At 39.6% G+C, this 20,089-nt stretch overlaps 1 long non-coding RNA gene across 3 annotated transcripts; it reads right to left on the bottom strand.

Annotated features, from left to right (window-relative positions):
* Positions 1-779: 779 nt before the first annotated feature.
* LOC116254874 (uncharacterized) lies at positions 780-19,104 on the bottom strand. Of its 3 annotated transcripts, XR_007573480.1 has the most exons (8): positions 17,160-19,104; positions 16,935-17,033; positions 16,605-16,748; positions 15,603-15,704; positions 14,395-14,476; positions 1,319-1,412; positions 1,131-1,172; positions 780-1,027 (listed from the first exon to the last, which is right to left on the bottom strand). It is a non-coding gene; the product is annotated as an uncharacterized LOC116254874 (long non-coding RNA). The 3 variants fall into 3 exon arrangements; XR_007573479.1 differs by having other exon boundaries at positions 16,935-19,104; XR_004172766.2 differs by lacking the exons at positions 14,395-14,476; positions 15,603-15,704 and having other exon boundaries at positions 16,935-19,104.
* Positions 19,105-20,089: the final 985 nt, after the last annotated feature.

Raw genomic sequence — 20,089 nt, 5'->3', positions numbered from 1 at the left:
AAATCTAAAATGCTTTCCTTTTTTTCAAATTTAATAAAAAATGATGTGGTGCAGATCCAAATGAATCTGGTGGGCCTCCGTAAGCTATATGGTAGGCTTGAGCTATCTGATGTTGCATAGTATGCATTGCTTAAGAAACTTGATTGTAAAGATTAAAAAGGTAACCATGAACGGGCACAAGGCAGCCGTTCTTGAATGTAAGAAACTCAAATCCAGTCAGAGAACCAAGCATTAATTAATTCCATTCTCCTGGCACGAACAGAAACAGTAACGCGTGTAGGGCTCGATGCTGTTCAAACACGCGTGGCCTATAAAAAACGTATCCTGTGGTTTATGCACGTAAACTAATGCAATGCAATCAGCAAGGCATCAAGGGCATTTTGAACATCCGTTATTTTCATGCACACGAAGAAGATATTTGTAAACAAAAATACTTGCACAAGCAAACACTCAATCCACTCCATAGATACGACTTCCAATTCAAGTTTGGTTACTTCATTATAACCCTATTCTTTCGATAGGCTTGAAATGTATAATCCTCCAGTCAGTCTCCAGTATCTCGAGTTGACACTTTAGCAGCAAGGTGCATTTGTACTTAAAAATATTCACTTGGATGTTAAAAAGATACTTGCAGCTAAAGACATTTAGGTAGGCTAGTTAAAGTGTCACGTTGAAATAAATACCCCAGCAAATTCATGAGGCACAAGCTTCAACCAAGTTCCAGCATCGCCCTAGGAGATAGTTCCTTCACCAAATAGCAAATGAACCACCACGTATGACAATGATAACTGAGAAGCCATCTATATATTTAAACTGGAACAGTTTGAAACAACAGTTTTGCGCTACAGGACATACAATGCTGAAAACATTAAACAGATACAAAAAGGACGGACGACTGGGCCAAACTTCAAGAACAGGTAGCAAGACATTTGAACAGCCTCCGCTCCAGGTATCATTACTGAGATTTTGGGTCCTGGTCTGCTTTGTTAGATTTTCCATTTACTTATCCAAACGAGATATTTTTCATCTACAAGAGCATTTCATCCGTTCGAGAGAATCAAAATCAGTATAATATAATTTCTATAAAACACTAAAGCAATGTAATTAATAAAAGTAATAGAAAGTCTTACCTTTCCTAGCTGTGCTTTCTGATACCGATGGTACCGATAACCCTAGAGAAAGCCCGCAACAATAAGTAAAATTTGTTTCATCAAGTAACCAAATACAATAATCAGTAAATCACGATGACAAATATTCAAACATGTGCCCCTAGCAATCACCAGTCGACTGAATTTAAAGTTACCGGAGAAACACTAACCTTATCAGTTCCGTAGATGTAGTCACAGTATGTAAAAATAGAAGCGAAATTGCTTTGGCTCAGTCCTCCAACATAGTGGTGGTAATCATGGTACCTGCGCCTCCATAGAAAGGAATGAATTTTGTAAGACTCCACGGAAAATCATATCCGGATAAAACATGGAAACTTGTTAACTGTAGTTACTGCAGTATCCAGCAATCACCTAAGTGGATGTATGCTGGAAATGAAGAACAAAGTACAAACACAAAAAGAAAACAAAAAACACAACACTGAAATTCATTTCACATAACACATTCTCCGATCATGCCAAAGATTCTATGTAAAAAAAAAATCACATTTAGTGAACTACAGGAGGCACACCACATAAAGAGGGTCACTTGGGACTCTTTTTTGTCTCGCTTCCAAGAATTAGTGGTCCTTCAAGATAGATAGGTCAACCAAAAAAAAAAAAAAAGAAAAATACTTTGCACGACATATGATGATTGTTGAAAATTTAAAGTTTGTTAACAGATTTAGACATGTGATGAATATTTGACGGATCCATAGAGAAGCATGCCACGAGAGAAAAGTGACCCGTATAGAAATTCACTCATGACAATTTCTTGAAAGGTAAGAAGATGCCAGTCATCACTTTCAAAATTAACATAAATTTAACCAATCAATCATGGAAAACTAGTACTTAGATGACAAAAGTAAACTGACTTATGTTACAGGCATGGGGCGCAAATACGGTTGTAGATGTAGGCGCAGATGCAGCATTTTCCAAAAAAGCATAGGTGCAGGTGCAGCTAGAGTGAGGATACCCACACACACACACATAGAAATTGACCAACAAAATGGGCGCACCACTCTTACAAGTGACAACAAGATGAAGCTAAGGCCTCTGTAGTATCCACCAGAAAGAGAATAGTTAGTCACCACTTTGACGCACACACTAGATTGGATGAGTAATATCCACCATCACTCAACTTTACCAACATCTCCAAAAGTAATCGGCAGGTCTTAAATCTCATATTGGAATTCAGACCTTCTAGTACTAGGATAGCATCACTTGCTTCCTCTAAGACTTCATGGACTATGATTTCTTTGTTCAAACAAAGGCCACAGTAAATCATAGCGATAGAGACTGGTTTGCTATTCTGGAGGAAAGAATCTCAGTAGTATTCAAACTGAAACCACACTGAAATTCTTAGAAACGGAGATTCCACTTAATAAAAAGAACAAAAAACTATCTCAGAACCAATATCAAAAGATAACAAGAAATTTAAGAAAAACAATAACTGATCAGCTTTCCCCACAATAAATTTGCATGTGGACTTCCACTGGCATGGAAAAGTAGATGAGAAATCAAAACCAATCAATGTTTCAACCATCTAAATTTTTGTCTGTTGAGGTTCAGATCTCGCAGCTAGGTCCTGCATACTCTCAAATGAGAACATGATCCATCTTTCTCTCAATTCACTCGCAGAACACAGAGGAACTTGTCCTAAATATGAAAAGACTAAAGGGAAATCTTCATAAAAAAGGTTTTAACCTTCTGCCTTTCGAGATTCAGAATTCTCATGAAAGTCCACCCACAATGTAAAATGAGAAGGAGATCCATTTTTCACTCAATTCACTGGCAAAATGCGAAGAAACTTGTCTTGAACAATTAAAAGACAACACTAAAGGCAGTCCTAATCAAAATTGGGATCTTCGTTCACTATTTTCGAAATGGCATGTCCTCACTCCACAACACAAATCTTCCAAATCATTTGTCCATTAGCTATACAATTTTAAAGTTGCCCCTATGTTTAAATTACAAAGGCAAACTTCTAATTTACGAGAATCATATTAAACCATTGATTGATAAATACTAGATTCTCCCCTGTTCATGACGGGGATAAGAGATTATCCCATGCAAGTCCTTGTTTTAGCTAAAAGCATATGGAAAGTCAAACAAAATTGTGGTTCAACAACACACAAATCCCAGCAGTATTCATCATCATAAGCAGACATTGAATTGTAAAGAGCTGTGCATTTTCTTTCACATATACAAGATCGCCACAGTATCAAACAATTTAGTGTAACTTGCTAAAAGGATGCTGCACAAGGCTCCAACATGTTCACGGGCTGCACATTAGGACAAAAAGAACAAGAACACCAGAACAGATTGGAGCCTTGCCTCCTCAAGCTAAATTGAACACCGTAACTTTCCGAGTGTGTAGACAGTACTTTGGGGTTGGTCACATAATCTGTAGTAATTTTTACAAAAAATGATCACAAAAAAAAAGAAAAAAGAAAAGGAAAAGTTATATGCCTGGGTATTGCCACCTTGCAATGTGTGGGTGTGTGTACGTCCAAGACTCCAAATGAGTCCATGTTACATAGCCATTGTGTGGGGTGCTACATCATCATTTTGGTGTAACAAGGTATATGGTAAAAAAGTAAGTCGGTGTAGGATCTAGCAATTTTCCCATAATATGGTAATCATTTTGCATATATTTCTCAGTTCCATCAATGGAACAAGTATGAACCTCTATGATTTATGCAGCTGCTTTAAGGAATTGATGGGAACATTGCAGCACTTATACAAGCAAAATGTTGGCAGTGTGCTGAACGAGCTAAATGCTATAAGCTAGCATTTCACCACCCTAGATTGTATTTAGATGGCAGGTACTTCACAAATTTTGCTAGGTCACTTTGTTGCACTATCCTAAAAATCTTTCACCTAGGAAACGTCAATTTCTGGAACTCTCTCAACCAAGAGCACAATACTGAAAGATCCTTCAGCAAGAAGTCAAACAGGGCACTAACGCGCAAATGTTCAACAGGGTACAACACAACACCCAAATTTCTTCACTAAAGAGAGAAACCGTGCGGCGTGCACTAATGCACAAATCCAAGCTGATAACAAAGCAAAAAGCAACTTAAAGAGAAATGGCACCAAGGCCCCCAAAATCTGCTGTCAACAGCAGCAACAAACTTACAAAACAGGCACTAAGGCCTAACCAATAAACAGGCACTAAGGCCTAACAAGGAAGAACACACCACAAGGGGCACCAAGGCCCAACAAGAGTCTCACGAGTGAATGAAGAAAAAACTTTATTAAGGAAAGAATAAGGGCTGTAAAACAGCCTCATTTAAGAATATCTTACGAGGGGTTTAAATAAGACATTGAAGAGCTGTTGGAGGACTCAACGGCTAGAATTGTAGACGTCGGGGACTCCACAACATCTCTTACAAAGGAATAAAGGATGAAAATAAAGAAATATAAAAGTAAAAAAATACAAAAAGTCCTATATAAGAATTATCATATTAAATATAGGTATGCATATAAACCTGGAAGATATATGTGTATTTACGTATATATCTTAACATTAACAACCAGGTACAACCTTTTGTTTCTTTTAAGGAATGCTTTCTAATTAAGTAATTATTTATGCATTGGACCATCTACTAACCAGTAAAAAATTTCCTCATCTATATATCTTCTATCCATTGTTCAACACCCTAAACAGTTGTTCCACCAAGAACAAGTATGTGCACTCTTCTGATACCTCGAATGATCTTTGAAGAATATAACATCACTATGATAGCTATCCAAGAATAATATATAAGACCGCAGAATTTCCCAAGTCCTTTTTGCTGGCAACCTAGTAGTTCCCCTACGTAACGCTTTGGAATCAAGAAAATGTCCATTCTACTACAAAATTTGAAGTGCAATGGTTTAACCATGGCCAAGAAGAACTATCAAGAGCATCTAGCTCCAGGACCTTTTTGGCTTTTGCATCATTTTGCCTTATAGCTGATCAAGACTCTCCCTGTTACATTTACCACCACATTATACTAATAAAGCATTCAATGCCCCAAAAAATTCTATTATTAAGCTTGGAACCATACCATAAACAAACTTTCACCAATCCGATATAAGACCAGTTCATCTGTGCTCAAAACAGGAACATCAAGTTTGGTAAATGCACTTGTATGCTAACAAAAAATGATTGCAACACAGTACACCGTATATTTGAACTCCATTATTACAAGACATTGTTAAAGTCTTTACGTATAAGTGTAAGGGGATCGGGTCTGTTCAGACCCGATCCACTTTGTTTTTATGTCTTCACGCCTAAGTGGTGGCATCTCTTGTAATTACTTCATGTTTTATTCATCTTTTTGTTGTAACCCAATTAGGTTTATGTTTTAATAATAGAGATCAAGTATCGTGTGGCTGCATCGGCCGACGGTTCTCTTACCTTCATTGCTTTCTTCTATTCTCTATTCTCCATCCTCCTTATTTTCAGACGGAGAGACGTGATTCGGTGGTGTTTTAGTGAAGATTCTCACATGGTATCAGAGCCAGGTTACATCGTCCTCCGGTGAGTGATTTCAGCTTGGAGTATTCTGCCCTAAATCTTCTTTTCTGCCGTGGTTATCCCCAAACTCTGTTTCTGCCCTTAATCCCACGATTTGCCCTAATTTTTGTTGCCCTAAATTCTGTTTTTTGCCCTAAATCACACGGTTTGCCCAAATTTGCCCTAATTTCTGTCGTGACCTTTAAAATTCTGCCCAAATCATCTGCTCTAATCCTCTCTTTCAATCATGGACCAGCTGGCTCCCTCTCTTCTATCTTCTAGTTTTCTCTCACAACTCATCTCTCAAAAACTGAACCATAGTAATTATTTGACTTGAAAACGTCAAATTGTCCCATTTATTAAGAGCCATAGACTGTATGGGCACATCGATGAGACTACTCCAGCACCTTCAAAGTATGTTAACCGTGAAGTAAAGAAGACAGTCGTGGGAGATAAAGGTGCTAGGGCCTCGGCTGAAAGTGAAATCAATTTTGAATATGAAACTCTTCCTGAGAGTAATCCCGAATATGAAGTTTGGCTGGCTCACGAACATTCTCTTGTTGCTTATATTACTTCTACCTTGTCAGAGGAGGTATTGAGAGGTATTGATGATGATTTAACTGCCCTAGAGTTGTGGTCTACCCTTGCCACAACATATTCTCAAGTCTCGGAAGCACGTTTTCTACAATTAAGAAGGCAATTTCAGGATATCAAGCGTGGGACGCGTACAGTTTTGGAGTATTTGAATGAAATCAAGAGTATTAGTGATCAGCTTGTTGCAATTGGACATCCCGTCAGCGACAAGGACAAAGTCCAACAAGCCTTGAGTGGACTGGGAACAGAATTTGATATTTTTTGCACAGCCTTGGAAGTCTTACCTGTTCTCCCATCTTTTGAAGATCTAAAGGCCAAGCTTTTTCAACATGAAGCTAGTCGGGTTCAACGACATAATCTGGTTCCTTCCAACAGCCACAATGTACTGATCACAAGAACTCACGCACTGCAAGGAAATCGCACTCGTTCTTGGACTCCTCAAGTAGGCATGGGAAGAGGGATTCTCCCAACACCGCCAAGCATGAATACTACCTCTGCCACATCTAGAAGAATCCCGACATGCTTCTATTGCAACAAGAAGGGGCATGTAAAATCAGAATGTTGGCACAATCCTCAGAACAAGAATAGTCAGGTCAGGCGCGAGAACAGGACAGCAGCCGGGTCAGCTCCATCCTCATCTGGATCAAATCCAACTTCAAAGGTTTCAGTAGACGTGCAACAACTTCTAATGACAGCCTTATCCAAACTTAACTTGAAGCAAAATGAGCAAAGAGAGTGGTATGTGGACTTTGGAGCAGCAGCCCACGTTACTGGTGACACATGTAATCTCTCTAGTGTTTCCCCTTATTTAGATCAAGGCTCAGTAGTCACGGGAGATGGTTCCCATCACACAATATCGCATATTGGAAATGCACAAATATCCATGGGTTCTTCTTCCATTCCATTAAAGAATGTCTTTGTTGTTCCAAGTGTCAAGAAAAATATTATCTCAGTGTCCAAACTTATTGATGATACTCACTCCTCTGTTGAATTCACACCATCTTCTGTTTATGTCAAGGATGCTCAAACTAAAAAGACATTCGCTAAGGGCACTCGCAAAGGAAACATGTATGTCCTTGAAGAAGCTCCAAAGCTGTCCAAACCTCACCCTCCAGATTCATGTTCTTCAAGTCATAATGAAGTCAATGTCGTAGAATATAATAAGCCATCCATTTGGCATGGTCGGTTAGCTCATTGTAGTCAGTCTTTTGTTCGAAGTCTTGTTGCAGACGGGCTCTTAGATAAGTCCAGTCTGAGTTCAGTTAGTGAGTCCAGCATGTGCTCGAGTTGTCATCTTTGTAAGAGCCATGCCCTTCCTTTTCAGTCAATTAATAAAAGAGCTTCAAGGATTTTTGACACCATATATTCTGATGTTTGGGGGCCTGCTCCAATTTCCTCTTCTTTTGGGAGTAGGTACTATGTCATTTTTATAGATTCATATTCCCGACATACTTGGATACACTTCATGAAACACAAATATGAAGTTTTCCGTTTGTTTACTCAATTCCATGCCTTCGTTCGAAATAAATACTCCAGTAATATTGTGCATTTTCAATGTGATGGTGGTGGTGAATTTATTTCTAATGAATTTACTGAGAATCTATTAGATAATGGGATCACTAGACAGATTTCATGCCCACATACTCCTCAACAAAATGGAATTGCTGAACGAAAACATAGACATATTGTTGAAAGCACACTCAGCATGATGCATGACACAGACTTACTCATGACATTGTGGACTGAGGCTTTTCATACGGCTGTCCATGTTATAAATCAACTGCCATTGGCTTTGCTTGATGGCAAATCCCCATATTTTTTATTACATCAAGAGCAGCCACGCTATGAGGAATTGCGTGTTTTTGGATGTGTTTGCTATGTGCATGTTGATGTTTCCTAACGTAACAAGTTTCAAAATCGTGCTATTTTGTGCATATTTATAGGGTATGCAGAAAACTACAAGGGTTATAGATGTTACAACCTTAAAACTGGGCGTGTTCATATTTCACGGCATGTTGTTTTTGATGAAAACATGTTACAAGATCCCAAGGCTACTTGCATGACACTCAAGGATAAAAATGAGGTTTATGATACTTGGCTGCATGCTGAAATCCTAAGACAAAGGGCTGACCGTTTGATTGAGCACGAGGAGCAAGATGTTAATGAGCCTGAGACACTTGTGAGCGATTCCTTGGACAACATGCCCTCATCCTCACAACCCCATGATTCACCTATACATAGTCGGTTCTCAAGCCTTGTGTACTCTAGGCAATCAGCTCCTACTGCAGCCCCACGTTAGTCCCAATGTGTGCGACATCTCATTGATCGGTGGGTAAGTTATAACAACTTTTCTTTAGATTTTCAATTGTTTATGATAGAAGTCAACAAGAAGGTAGAACCAAAATTTTATCACCATGCAAGTAAGGAAAAATGTTGGGTTGAAGCTATGAATGAGGAAATGGCAGCCTTGCATGAGTGTCAGACTTGGCAGATTGTCCCTCGTCCAACTGATAAGAATGTTGTGGGCTCCAAATGAGTCTACAAACTGAAATATAAGCCAGATGGTAGAATTGATCGACATAAAGCACGTCTTGTGGCACGCGGTTTCACACAGGAATATGTGGAAGATTATGATGAAACATTCAGTCCGGTTATCAAGATGGGCACAATACGTGTGATTATTTCTCTTGCAGTCTCATATGGGTGGCCTCTTTATCAGTTAGATGTCAAAAATGCTTTTCTTCATGGGATTCTTAAGGAAAAGGTATACATGGAGCAACCTCCCAGCTACAATACTCATGATCCTCAAAAATGGGTTTGTAAGTTACACAAGTCTTTATATGGGCTGAAGCAAGCTTCTAGATCATGGTTCGATCGGTTTTCTCATCGTATACAACAAGCTGGTTTTCTACGAAGCTCTCTAGATCATTCCTTGTTTATGTATCATACCGAAGAAGCTACTACTTGGTTACTTATCTATGTAGATGATATTGTTATAACTGGGAATTTTTCTTCTCATATATCTTATGTTAAGGATTTGTTGCAGCAAGAATTCAAGATGAAAGATCTCAGCGAACTTCGGTACTTCTTGGGTGTTGAACTTGACAGGGCAAATGATTGATTGACTTTTATGCAGCATAAGTATACTCTTGATATTTTGGACAGGGCAAGTATGATTAATTGCAAACTCATAACTACTCCTAGTGTTCTAAACACTAAATTGGCTGCCTTTGATGGAACCGCTGCCTATTCAAATCCTACCTTCTATCGCAGCATTGTTGGTATGTTACAATACCTTACCTTTACCCGCCCAGACATAGTCTATGCTGTAAATCAGATCTCTCAATTTATGCATGCACCCACAGAAGGACATATGGATGCCGCTAAGCGGATCTTACGGTATCTCAAAGCCACTGTTGGGGATGGATTGATCTATACAAAGTGTCCCAATGTTTCTCTTGGACATAGCAATATATACTTATACTGATGCAGACTGGGCAAGAGATCCTAATGACCGACGCTCAGTTTCAGGTTTCTGCCTCTTTCTTGATTCTAATCTCATTTGTTGGAGCAGTAAAAAGCAGCGTGCAGTTGCACGATCTAGCACTGAGGCAGAGTATAGAGCAATGGCTGCAGGGACAGCTGAGGCATCATGGTTACGACATTGGCTTGGAGAGCTTCATCTACCTATTGTTCAGTCCTCATTGCTATGCGACAATCAAAGTGCCATCAAAATTGCTTTCAATTCCATTTTGCATAATCGTACCAAGCACATTGAGATTGATCAACACTTCATTCGTCAGAAGGTTGAAAAAGCCGAGATCTTACCTATTTATATATCCACCAGTGAACAGATAGTGGATCTTTTTACCAAAGGTCTTACAGGGCAGCATTTTTGGGATTTGAAAAACAAGTTGTGCATGATCAAATCTCATGCACAACTTGAGGGGGGCTGTTAAAGTCTGTACGTATAAGTGTAAGGGGATCAGGTCTGGATCGGGTTTGTTCAGACCCGATCCACTTTGTTTTTATGTCTTCACGCCTAAGTGGTGGCATCTCTTGTAATTACTTCATGTTTTATTCCTCTTTTTGTTGTAACCTAATTAGGTTTATGTTTTAATAATAGACATCAAGTATCGTGTGGCTGCATCGGCCGACGGTTCTCTTACCTTCATTGCTTTCTTCTATTCTCTATTCTCCATCCTCCTTATTTTCAGACGGAGAGACGTGATTCAGTGGTGTTTTAGTGAAGATTCTCACAGACATTTTGTGATCTGTTAATGTTCCTCCTGAGAGCAACATTATATCTGGCTTTGATTGCAACATCTACTCATCTTCTCCCTACAAATTCACATTTTGCATTTCCTTCACTTGCTAGAGTAAGCTCTAGCAACTCATTGTCCTTCCAAATTCTTGTTTTGCTAATATCATTGTATTGGCATATTTAAGGTTGAATCGGCAACCCAAAGCTGCATTTCTGGATATTGTGACATGTCAACACGCCAAAGAGATGGCAATGATTCTTTTGAAAACTATATGTGCATAGCAACACATTTGAGAACTAATATCAATATGCAACAAACACTTAACATGCAAACTTACTCTAACATCCAATAGCCAACAATTTCCAACGTACTCTAACATCCAATATTCAACAATTTCCAACACTGAAGCACTCACACAAAACTGCAGGAAACAACAACTTGATTATTGATTTAGAAATAATTTGAATGAAATGATAAATGACAATAAATGTTTAGTGGAAGTAGAGTAATACCTCGGATCTTCAACCCATGATTTTTAAAAACCCAAGATATTTCTGTATATGGAAGCTGATAAATGATACAGAGAAGCGTGCCACTGTCAAGGAAACAACCTTTTCCATTTGCTGTAATGGTGTCAAGAGTTCTAGCATAAAAATCTATGCCATCATTTACTAATGAATTGCTAAAGTGATCCACTAACCAATGTTGACGTGTTGTAATGTACGGGTCTGGATCTGGACTCGGTCCAGTGTTACTCCTGTTTAGGGATGTTAAGGCTCTAGTTATGTCTTTGTTACCCAAATTTTTAAGTGTGAATGAAATTCTAGTGAGAGAGTGTCTGGGCGAGTTAGCGATGGACCCCGACGAAGCTTGCTGGTTTGCTGTGCCCGATGGTGCAACTTCTGCTTTGCCTCTCCATCCTTCCAACATCGCCCGAGACTGCCACTCGCCTTCTCCACCATCGTCAGCCTCTGTGGACTCTTCCATCGCCCGTGGCTGTCACCCGCTTTTGCGAGCTTCTCCACCGTCGACCGCTTGCTGTTGGGTTCCCGTGCGTCAATAGTGGAGTGACGTTGCCTGACTTCGCTGCTCTCTGTCGTTGGCTCAAGCGTCGTCTGTACTCTTGTCTGTGTTGCCCGCTACCCAGGTTCGTGTTGTCACTCTTACTGGACCCGACTCTATTGTTTTTTTTTTTGCCGTGAAGTTTCGGCATCGTGGGATTCTGGTCGTTGTCGCCTGAGAGCTCCGCCTACTGTTGCCTGTCTCTTCCCTCTTCCGTCTGTTGTTGAGACCCTGCTGCTATCACCTGCTCTGCCCAGCACCGCCTGCCCGACGTGCTCTGCCTTGGGCTGCCTCATCTGTCCACCGTTGTCTGCTCTTGACTGTGTTGCTATCGCTGATCACCTCCGTCAAGACCCAGCAGTCTGTTCACTGCCGCCGTTGTTCCATGCTTGTTTTTTTTTTTTTTGTTGTTGTGTCTTTCCTTAGGCTGTTGTTGGCTTGGATCGTGAGAGGGCGAAAGAAGCAGCTGCGGGCTTGCGGCAGGAGGGAGAGGGAGGCGTCGGGCAGAAAAATAAACCGGGGTTTATTTTTCCACCCCTCGCGGAGGAAAGAAGTTTCTGGAAAGATATTTCTGGAAATGCGTTTAACGAGCATTTTTTTCATTCCGCGTTTGATCAAACGAGAAAACGTTTTAAAATTTGAAATATATCTCCCTTGCTACAGTAAATTTCCGGCCCGCCGAGGAAATGTTTTAAAATTTGAAATATGTCTCCCTTGCTACAGTAGATTTCTGGCCCGTCAAATGCTTGGGTATGTCGGTAGAGAGGCGGCTGAGATAGATGTGGACCGTTTGGTGTGAGGAATACTGTGTGAGAGTTCCATTAAATCTGCTCCAGTATTGGAAGCACATTCATGGAGCGGTCTACAAATCTACTTCAATATTTAGTACCTTATGCCAAACAGCTTCATTTGGCAAAAAAAAAAACAGTATGCAACTATTTTATGTACATTTATCAAAGATTGAGGCATGAAACATGCAAATTCATGGAATAGTTACCAACTGTTTCATTTGCCAAATAGACCCTTAGTGACTTTAAACCAACAAGGGACAGTTTAGACGCTTGAATAGGAAGGAAGATGACTGGTTTCCAAAATGAAACAGACAAACTTAAAGAGATCAGAAATGAAATAGAAGTCGCAGAACCCCTAATTTTCATGACGCCATGGACTTTACAGATGAAAACACATATAAGAGAATTCAGAAATTTACAGATGAGTAGTACCAGCACTACTAATGTCTCACCCCAACCTTTTGACACTCAAACATTTTTTTTTCTAAACGTAAAACATCGAGGTGCGACTACTCAACAATTCAAAATTGAAGGAGCCATGCCATTCAAAACAATGGGGCGAACTTTCATTTATGTAATAATTTCAATTCATACAAAATCACATCTATGTATGACAAAAATGTCCCAAACTGTATAATTGATGCCTAACAAACACAAGACATCAATAAAACCAAAATAAGACGCGCCGACACTACAAAAGACACATCCCAAAACCTCCACAGTAGGACGTGAGTGAAGCCATCTGCTCAACCTGCTGCCCCTGGTCCACCAAACCTGACAAAGAAAACAACTGAAGGCTTGGCCTTCGTAATATGGCAACAAGCCAGGACAATACCAAACCCTCTTAGGTAGGGCTCAAATAAAAGAACAAACATCAAGATAATCTATCATTATGTCGTATCAGGGCACGACACGTAAAAACCACTCAATGGCCACAGTAACTAACTTTCAAATCACATGCAAGGCATGCTTAAACATTTCACTTGCATTTATAAGCACAACGATCACATTCATCTTAACCACATACAATCAATCATATACAATACATTTTCATTAACTTCAGTGTATTAACAGCTCCTGTGGGTGCAACATAGGCACGTGCACACCGCGGGCGGCCTACAGCCAAGAGACGACCCCCGTGGTGGCCCAGAACAATATGGATCTATTTCATCCACTGCAGCGGTAGAGCACTCGTCCATGGATGTGTGAAGTCCAAGGAGAGATACTCAGCCTTTCCTATGACACCCAGGTTGGGAAGGGGGAGCCCAATGCTCCAAGCACAACACGCAACAGAACCCTGGGGTCTTGCACCGCCTGCGCTCCGAACAGACGAGACCAGTGGCAAAAGCGGGACGTCTCCCAAACACATAGCCACATCCCACTGGCCTCTCATCTCTTATTCATTCAATCTTATCATTAGATTAACACATTTACAAACTGACTGACTAGCTCATGAGGTTGGTGCACTTCACAAGTGCACCTACATCTCCAATTGCCTCCACACGAGGTCTACACATAACAACAACAGTCATAGCTAGCCGTCATACAGTACGAGTACGACTACCCTCCAATTCCATTATTTGCATCATTGCCCGCAGCAATGTGTATGCAACAGAACAAAACATCCACATCATTCATCATATCAATCACATCTTCAAAAACTTAGCCAAACCACAGAGAGTAGTCTCGATCTGTGATTGACTCGTAGCTGTCCTATGCAATTATCATTCTGGGATGCTTTCTAATGCACAATTGGGGTCGAGGAGACACTCGACTCGATACCCCGCCTCATCTGTCTCAAACAGTTATCAATTTTAACATGCACATGCAAATGCGTAAAATTTTCAAAACAAACTTCTCATAGTCTTTCCAAAACAATTCATATCATACATCAAAACATTTACATGCATACACACATTCATTCACTAAACAGTCAATCAATTGCATCACAATCCTAGGATCCCACGACCCTAGGAACACACATTCATACATTTGCCCCAGGCAGGGATTTGCTTGGAATGCTGCCATACCTGTGGCGCGCTCACAAACTCTTCAAAATGCCTCAAGCCTCGAATCCGGTAGCTCAAGGTCGACGGGACGTGCCCGGTGTTCCTGCAGACATAAACAAAATATAAGATTCCTACTAGATGCCCAAACAATTCAAACAAATACAAAACAACATCATTGAGGCACGTGTCATCGCCTCAAGAGGGCGTCGACGGGTAGTGTCGACCTACAAACTCTCCAATAGGTCACTTCCCAACTTCTTGCTGTGCCAACAGATGTCAAAACTCAATGTTTCGCCCAGTCCCCCACAACACATTTCTCATTTGCTTTCTGTAGTCTAGGCGTCAACCCCATAGTCACACCCAACTTACGTATGCTTTCCCTATTTAACTCCAAGGTACACCCATTCACAAAAAAAAACGTGTGCCACGTGCTCCCAAAGATAGTTTTAAATCTTCCCCACAATAACACAATCTTTACCATGCTTCCCTATTGCTTCGAAAATCAACTCATCATGCTTAAATGATCATTATAGGCATGAATCAACACTTCTCCATCATAATCCTAAACTTCCCCAAAAACAAAATCGTTAACAAGCATCCCAAATCATCAATTCTAAACTCTAACATGCTCAAACAATAATTATACATGCTCTCATAGATAATATTCAATAATATAAGCTCAAATAGGCCTTGCTCGCCACAATCTAAGTGTCCAAACTGCTGTGACGCCTCCGACAGCCACCTCAAGCGTACAATCGGTCCCCAAATGGCAGTAATTGTGCCAAGCCGCCACCACCAACACCACATAAACGCTGATACGAGGGGAAGAACGCATTCCCCAAACTGGAATCCTAACAAACAGTGATGAAATCCATGAGAAAGAGTGCTCGGTTGGGGAAAAAGGAGAAAACATAGAAAAAAAAATGGGGAGAGAGCTCACGTAAGGAGTGTGTAGGCAAGGGGAGGCGCTGACAGAAAGGGGCGGACAGAAGAGAGAGCGAGGGAAGGATGGTTCGGGCAGAAATGGGGAAGAAGGGCAGTGAGGGGGAGAGGACGTGAGAGAAGAGAGAGAGCCGGTGGCAGAGTGAGGAGAGGAACCGTGCGGGAGGGAGCTAGCGGAAAGAGAGTGGCGAGAGAGAGGAAGAGAGGAAGTGCGGCAGAGAGGGCAAGGGAGCATGAGAGTGGCGGAGAACAGAAAACAAAGCACGAGAGAGAGAAAAAGAGTTTACCCAAGTGCCGCCGCCTCAGTCGCCGTCGTCACCACCGCCACCGGCACCACCTCCGTCTTCTCTTCGCCGCCCAGCACCTCCGTCGTCTTCTTCTTCCTTGCGCTGGCACGAGTGGCAACAGAGGGGGAGGGGTCTATGAGGAAGATGCGGGAGAAGAGGGAAAGACGAGGGAGGAGAGGGCGTCGGGCTCACACGCGGGTGGAGCTCGGGTCCGGGTCTAGGTCCCGATCCGACCCGACTTGCCCAACAATGTGACGGGCGTTACAACTAACAAGTAACAAAGAAAATGATGATGAATACGAAGATGATGATGATTATCATTGATTGATGATAATCATGATATTTGGTACTTGACAATAACAAATTATATGGTGTAGACTTATGATATAATCTAAAACATTTTAAACTTGGGATTGATGCTTATTATGTTTATTCTAAATCTATGAGTTCTAGTTTCTGAATGTGTTGTTGATATACATTATGAATGTTGAATCATGAACATTCTTTATGTGAGATGTGTTTTTTTCATATGGAATACATTTTTCCTGATTTTTCACTATTTTTTCTATTTTTTTGAATTTAAAAATTAATTTTACGGTACCCTATGCCATATTTATGATATATTATGATATTCAGCCTGACCGATACACGTTACCATAGGCCTTTAACAACATTGCCTGCAACTGTAAAGCAACCTGTTTTGAGGATTAAAAAACTGCACATAAAAGCCAAGCAGTTGTTGGCAATTTGAGTTTTGAATAGAAAAAAACATTATGAATACTAAACACCAAGGAAGATTGACAATAGAAGAAGGCTCGTAGGAGAAGAACACATTTCACAAATCTTTTACTAAGCAGAGAATGTTGAAATGACATAAGGTTATGCTTTTGGGAAATTCATGCAGATCTCTGTAACAAAGTAATATGTACTATCTACAAGTTCTCCAAACTTCCAAAGTTCCCAAAAGTAACGTATCCTTGCTACAAAAGTATGTTCCGTTACCTCTTTCTTCTACCCTTCTCAATCAAGTCAATAGGGAGAAAAGAGGTCCTGAAGCACAATATGTTTCTAAATCCTCACAATTCTCAAGGAATTAAATCATGTGCAAAAAATAATGTCTTGATGAGTGATCCTCTTTCTCAATTCCTGTGGACAAAAGGCAACTTGAAAATATTATTCATGTGTTCAGGAGGTCTGATGAAACGAAAATAATGGTGAACCAAACTCGGATATTATTCCTACAAATAAAAGAAAGGAATCATATTGTTGAGACATGAAATATATTTGGGTTGAAGAAGTTCAGAACAAAAGCATTAAAGGAAAATGGCCTACAATCATATGCATATGATCGATGCAAGCACCAGCTTCGCAAGTAGCAACTGTGGGTACCATTATGCCCATTTGGTATCATTATGTCCATTCTATGGCTTCCTGCAATGTAAAGTTTAGATACTCACACAATTTCATAAATTTGAAAAAAAAAAGTCAACACGTTGAATTTCCAAATCGTGTGACAACCTTATTATTTGAAGTGAACTTCCAAGTTTGAAAACAAACCTGATCATGTTTACTACCACTTATTATTGCAGTAAGGAAAAGAGATGCAGACTGCAGCTTCACAAAGAACATAACGCATCTGTATTATAGGCAAATGTACAAGTAAAGAATACAGTCTTAAAATTCACAAGCTGATACAGATTATACTGCTTGGAACTTAGCCCATGTAATGTGAAGGCACAATCTTGATCGTTTATACACAACCATCTCATGTTATGGAAGTTTTCTCAACGAACAAATTAAAGTTGAGTCTTTGACAAGCTGAATCAAGTAAAACCATGAGCTACTGATCTTATTTTTACTAGAATTTATTCTGAGAAGGCAGTCTTGTTCCTCTCAGCAGAAAAGGTTCAAATTTATAGATATTGTCTAGATGCACAGGTCATATTATGTCAATTAGGTGCTGTTTTTCATGTGACAGTGTTACCGATGGACAATGAAACACCATACAAATCTCAAATTTCCAATCATAAAGAAAGTGACAAAGGATAGGGGATGCCAGTCATGGTCGCTGCTCAAGCAGTAACTGAGTGAGAGAGAACACATGATTATAAAATGAGTCCAAGCAGTAACAGAGCGAGAGAGATCCCATGAATATCAGATGACTGCAACATTATAAGCAGCCCAAGGGCTATCTAAGCCAGTGTCCTACTGCAACCATTGGCTCAGAGTGCAAAACAGTTGGACTGAAAATAGAAAGATCACATGAGTGTCAGAGGCAGAGCTAATATGCAAATTTCTTTCACTTCAGTTATCCTTTTAGCCAAAGTCTCAAATTTTGAGGTGGGAGTAGTGCTTCTATCCAAGGGAATGTGATCTCCATGATAGATATTCTGAAACAGAGTGATCCAGATAAAAATGACACAACAGAACAAAGATCATACCATGAAATCGATCCTTGCCATGGGGATAGATCACTAACCATGGAACAAGTTTTTAATGAATTCATTAAAGGATCATGAAACTCCATCATGTGTAGTTGAAAACAAAGCACAAACCTAAGAAAACAATTATCCAATATAAAGATGCTTGATAGAGCAAAAGTAAAGATGCCCTCAATCTCTCACAAAATCCTTTCAGTTAAATCAACAACTTCAATGTTTTCAATTTTCTACCTCAAAAACACGATATACCTAACTTGGTAGAGAGGGCAAAATCTAGGACAGAGCAGCTGTTCAAGCAGAAATACCAGTTGCCTTTCTTCCTCTAGATCATTTTCATGTAAAATTCTCGCTCCTTGCTCTCGAGTACGTATCTGTAGCCTAAGCGCCACTGATAAATGAAAAGGGGATCGATGATTGTACACAGCGCTGAATGCAGAAGAGTAACCCATCAGCTTGCCCACATTGACCAGGGTGAGATGTGATGCAAGCCAAAAATCTTCCACCACTAAACTGTTCTTCAACATGAGGATCAAGTTTATCACCCTCAGTACGCTTTTGCTGTTTTCTGATTACATGATTGCTTTGCTTAGTTTCTGGTGCGGCATTCTCAGCATCCTACACGTATTCCAAGTTAAACAGAAACATCATGCTAAGATGCTTAACACTGACAAAATCAAAAGAGTGGATACCAAGAACTTATCACGTGCATGCAGCAGAAACATTAAAGGGATGTTAAAGCAACACAACATGGAAGTTGCTTCAATGAAAATGGTAATAGGACTTCAACAAGAACACAATACAAATTGGCAATCAATCTGTTGTTACCATTCTCTCATTGCAAAAATTTCTAAGAAAAAGCAAAAAAGAATGCATGCACTTATCCATCTCAGAGTTTAACGATATTGATGCTGCAATCAAATGTCTCTAGCAGTAGTTGAAGTTCTCCTCGATCAAAAGAACTCCTCAATCAAAACATGTTGTTTTACAAACTCGCTGAAAGTTCAATCTGATCAAGTGATATAGGCCCAACATTCAATCGGATCTACTTTCTACCAGCCATATACAAGAAGAATCTACGCTGCACGAGAATAATGTGAATCTGCAGTATAGAGCAACTCTTGACATCTAAATAGTAGCAGTACTGAGTGAGTGAACAAAGTATAGAGGGGCCCCCATAGTGCATCAACGTCAAAAAACACCACAATGAGGTAGGCGACCTAACGACTTAATTACCATAATGCACTTAGAGGAAACACAGGGACAAGCTTTGAATGCCATAGTACATAGTTGAGAAAGCTCGCCAAGAAAAACATTAAGCAGAAATAAAGAAAAAAATCAAGCCCAAAATAATATATTAAGCACTCAAACAAGATACTTAACGAAAAAAAGTATCATTGAGTCAAATGTAGTGGTTCAAGTTCATCCCAGAAACAGATAATGAATCGGGCTTCCTATAAAAACACAAAAGTTAAACAAAAGACATTTATAAATCAGCCGGAAAAGGTTTTTTTTTTTTGGGAAAAAAAGCAAAAAATGCGTTTTGGAAAAATGCTAAAAGAAAAAGAAAGCATGTTTTTTTGTTTTTGTTCCTTTTTTTTTCATTTCAGGTATCTTTTCATATTTTTTAATGTCCGACTGCTTGTCTCTATTTTCTAATTTTATTTGTTGCTTATTTAATTATTTTTTTATATTGTCTTATTAGTTTTTGCTTTATTTTATTTTTTTTAACATTTACAATTTTTTACTTTCTTCAAATTTACCATTTTCTTTTCTCATTTTTTAAGCTCATCAAATTATACCTGAGACAATTAAACTCGCAGTTTAAAACACAAAAATGATAGTTTTGACTATGATTTAAAGTAGTCACCATCGACTCCAGTCTAAAATCAGCTCATGCAGCTTTCAACCTAAAACTGTAAAACTAGGTGTGGTTAAGTGAAAATTATATGTATATTTGCGCATTTTGTGGAAGAATAGTAATAGCTAGAAATGAGAAAAAAAGGATGATGAAAAACGTAAAAAAGACAAATGTATGTGTTCCATAAA

Source organism: Nymphaea colorata, chromosome 5 (genome assembly GCF_008831285.2).
Source record: "Nymphaea colorata isolate Beijing-Zhang1983 chromosome 5, ASM883128v2, whole genome shotgun sequence".
NCBI classification, from domain to species: domain Eukaryota; kingdom Viridiplantae; phylum Streptophyta; class Magnoliopsida; order Nymphaeales; family Nymphaeaceae; genus Nymphaea; species Nymphaea colorata.
Note: the sequence above shows the minus strand (reverse complement) of the source record. Positions and strands in the feature narration are given on the sequence as shown.